At 43.3% G+C, this 4322-nt stretch overlaps 1 long non-coding RNA gene across 1 annotated transcript; it reads right to left on the bottom strand.

Moving 5' to 3' along the window:
- Positions 1-3975, bottom strand: LOC134965035 (uncharacterized). Its single transcript, XR_010188276.1, has 3 exons — positions 3078-3975; positions 1214-1786; positions 1-87 (listed from the first exon to the last, which is right to left on the bottom strand). It is a non-coding gene; the product is annotated as an uncharacterized LOC134965035 (long non-coding RNA).
- Between the last annotated feature and the right edge of the window lie 347 nt (positions 3976-4322).

A 4322-nucleotide genomic window follows, 5' to 3' on the forward strand; every position in this document is an offset into this window, starting at 1 on the left:
GGTCCACACAATCCATCATTCCTTGCAGGTGTTGGCGCATGGTGTCAAGTATCCCTGAAAAACTTGTGGGATCTCCAACTGCAACATCTGAAATTAAGATGCAACACAAACATTAATAACTTAATTACATTACTTATTAGCCAAGCAAGGCGCAAAGCACACTTAAATGCTGGCATGTCCAAACTGCTGGACTCCAGCTGTTGTGAAACTACATATACCAGCATGCCTTTACACAGTTTTGTGGTCAGGGAATGGCAAAGCTGTGTCAGGGCATGCTGGGATGTGTAGTTTCTCAACAGTTGGAGTGCCGCAGTTTGGACAGGCCTGCTTTAATGTCAAAGTTACTACATCCTGCCTGTTTTATGGTACAATCATTAGCAGAACACACAAGCCTGCTCAGCCTTTTAATCAGATTTTAAAGTGTTCCAGACCATGTGTTACATTTACTACTATGTGAGTTATATTTAAGATGGAACGTTGCCCATAGCAATCAAGCAAAAATATGATTATTATATTGTAGAAGTGGATCCCAATTTTTTAAGTATAATCTTATTGGTTGCTATGTCCGACATCCCATGTTAAAGATAACTACCATCTTCGTCAATGTGACACCATGTTGGCATTCATTCCCATTTGTTGTTTTATTTGTTTTTTATTTTTAGTGGGTTGGTCCTGCATCATCACACTGCATATCCACATCTTCAGAAGGCCAACATATCATAGCATTCCCACACTCCATGAAAGCTGCCCTTACTAAATAAGTGCAAACATGTTTGACTCGAACACTTATTAATTTTGAGAATGTAACTTTCACACAAAAAAACAGTGTGTCATTAGGCTGCACAACAAAGTGAAGCATGTGATTTTTAAGTGTAAATATTCAGACTACACAGGCCCAAGTGTAAAAGGCAAACATACTAAACTCCACTCAGGTCTAACTGTTTCCCAGAAAAAGTAACACATATAAACCCTGTTCTCCTGGCAACCCTGGCTACCTAATGAGTGTCAACCTAGAGTGGACACACAAAACATTGCACACATACACACTGTACATAGAATGACACTCACAAATATGTAAAGGCAACATGTACACCATGATGAAATGTTAAAATATTTTTCCAGGGTCCAAGAATTCAAACAGTACAACACTGCATGTTTTGGCATTGTAAGTGTAAGTGGGTAATCTTATTGTATAAAATTTAAATAAACTTACTTTCCTCGGAAACATCCAGACTCCCGGAATGTTCTGCAGGGGCTTCCTCTGCCCATTCACTTGGTGGGGATGTTGCCTGGATGGGGGAAGGCGGCTGGATGGGGGAAGGATGAGGGATTGGGGAAGGAGGAGGGATTGGGGAAGGAGGAGGGATTGGGGCAGGAGGCTGGATGGGGGAAGGAGGCTGGATTAGTGCCGCAATTTCAGAGGGGGGGTCTGATTGAGAGGGCGAGGGGGGCGGAGAGAAATTTAAAGCAATAGAGGGTGAGGGGGGTTCAGATGGGGATGTCGAAGTGGAAGGAGAAGGGGTATGGGAAGGAGGAGAAGGGGTCCCAGAAAGAGATGGCGAGGTGTGGTGAGAAGGGGAATGGAAAGTGGAGTGGGCCAGGGAAGCTGAGGGGGACTGGGAAGCTGAGGGGGACTGTGAAGATGAGGGGGACTGGAAAGCTGAGGGGGAGTGTGAAGGGGAGGGGGAGTGAGAAGGGGAGGGGGAGTGAGAAGGGGAGGGGGAGTGAGAAGGGGAGGGGGAGTGGGAAGGGGAAGGGGGTGGGGAGTTGTGCCGTTGTTGTTGTCCTAGAATGAAAATATTGTCCACATTTTTTAATCATGCAAAATTACATAGTATTGATTTTTAAATATAAATGTTATGTTACATGTTTTTTTTTTTTTATTTAAAATAGAAAATCAAACATGTTAAGATCCTCTTCATGTTGGCCATAGCAAACAAAATGAAGCCAAACTTTAACTTTGAAGCTCATTCCTTAATCTAGTCCATTGAGTCATAGTGATTTGTCTAGGCAACATCACCAGATTACTATTGAAGGGCCCTTATTATATAGCCAGCACTTATCAAGTATTTTGGACCAGTTTCCTGGCTGCTTCTTATTTCTTGGAAACATGCACTTGTTTCGTGTCACTTTACTACAGTCAGTACTGTTTCCCCTAACCACACACACTGACCTAATTTCCTAAAAAGGAGACTGAAGGTTGCAATTAGCCTACCACTTACTGTAAAATGTAGGTAATTCAAAGGGGATTACAGCTGGAATGTAGTTTGCAATTGTCCAAAAGCATGTGCTCTGCAGGGGTTGCATATATAACATGTGCAGAGAGAGTTAGATTTGGTGGACTTTTTCAATTATGGCCATGGAAAATACAGGCTGTTTAATTTTAACACAGCAAATTATTGAGATGCTTTAACACACCCCACCCAAATCTGACTCACTCTGCACATGTTACATATGCTTCCCCTGCAGTGCACATGGTTTTGCACAATGGTTTACAAAAAACCTTTTGCTAAAAATTGGGAAGATGAAGCATTATCACATTTTAAGCTAAAAATCTTATGTAATGTAACTTACTTCGGGTATGGAGAGCACGGATTTGCTGGCGGATCTCCGCCAACAAATCTGGAGTCCGCCTGCGGAGATCACTCCATCGCCTCTCGAGCTGGATGATTGTCCGCCTGCTGCGGACGCGAGTCCGCAGCAGGCGGCGGACCTCCGCGTAGGCCTCGCGCTTCACCCGATTGGGGATGAAGCGCCCAACGCGGCCTACGCGGCGGTCCATCACCGCTACCAGCACGCGGAGCTCCCGCCTGGAGAACGGTGCTGCACGCATCATGGCAATGGCGTTTTCCTTATTTGGGCATATATTTATAGTGTCTGTTAGCATGTGATTGGCCAAAAATATGTCATTTCTAATAACTTTATTGATCTTTGCAATGCTGTGAAGAGCAGAGTGTTATTTTGCACGAGCGGAAATTCGCATTAGCATAAGCAAAAATGTTTGTTAGAAACTATTAGAATAAACACACAGAGACACAGACTTTACTGAAAATTACTAAACATATCTGTGTACTCACCACAGGTCGTGTGATCATTCAGCTGGACAGTCACAAAGTGTCAAACATTGAGGATCATTTGTTTGTGTGTTTGTTTACATAATCAGTATTTGAGGATATAAAATAAATAAGGACACTATTTATTATCATTACAGTATTTAAATTATTACATAAACATTGTCAGCTTAACGTGTTTTTGTTTTTTGTGTTTAAAAAGAAAAAACCATTCAAACACAACAACAGCATTACCCAATCACTTTACAAGAACATACTAAATGCAATCATGTTTAAAAATACATAAGCATACTGGGTTGTATTATTTGTGCAAATATAAATGTTAAAAACACTATACCTGAAATGTTCTGCTACAATTCTTGCCCTCACTTGGCTCCCCCTCCGTGTCACACTCCCCCCACCGAAGCGTGGCACAACCCCTGGCTCCTCATCAGGCAATTCCTCTGCCTGAGGAAGCTCGACACTACTCCTTACCGCGATATTATGGAGTATTGCGCACAGGACCACTATTTTACTTGCCATCTCCGGCGAATACATGATGTCGCCACCCGTGCGGTGGAGCACACGAAAGCGCCCTTTCAGGACACCAATTGTGCGCTCCACCAGCTGCCTAGTGGCAGTAAGCGCGGAGTTAAATGCCATCTGTGGTCCTGGCCTGGGATTACGGTAAGGAGTCATGAGCCAGGGGGTGCAAGGATATCCACGGTCTCCTGTTGGAATAAAAGCAAAATTTTAGTTCACAATTTTCATATATTTTTGTAAGTTTGTAACTAAAATATTTGAGCAACAACTCACCCAATAACCACATGTCTGGTCGTTGACTTGATCTTAATCTCTGCCATATCCCTGATTGTCTAATGACATACGCATCATGGGAACTTCCTGTAAACTTTGCGTTCAGGGAAAGGATCTGGAGGGATGGCCCACAAACAACCATTACATTCAGAGAATGAAACAGTTTCCTGTTTCTATAAATTTCTTCATTATGTCTTGGTGGCTGAATAGCAACATGTGTGCCATCCACAACCCCAATAACATGTGGGAAGCGACTACCACCTTCCGCAAATTGCCGCTTCACCACATCTAGGGCACCAACATCCAAAGGCATAGCAATAAATTGCTTAACACGCTTGATGAAAGCCTGGCAGACACGTCGCAGGACCTTACTGAACTGGCCCTGCGACATGCCAACCAGGTCTCCAACAACATGCTGGAATGATCCTGTGGCCAAAAAATGTAACACTGCAAGGA

The sequence above is a fragment of the Pseudophryne corroboree genome, chromosome 10 (genome assembly GCF_028390025.1).
Source record: "Pseudophryne corroboree isolate aPseCor3 chromosome 10, aPseCor3.hap2, whole genome shotgun sequence".
Taxonomy (NCBI): Eukaryota; Metazoa; Chordata; class Amphibia; order Anura; family Myobatrachidae; genus Pseudophryne; species Pseudophryne corroboree.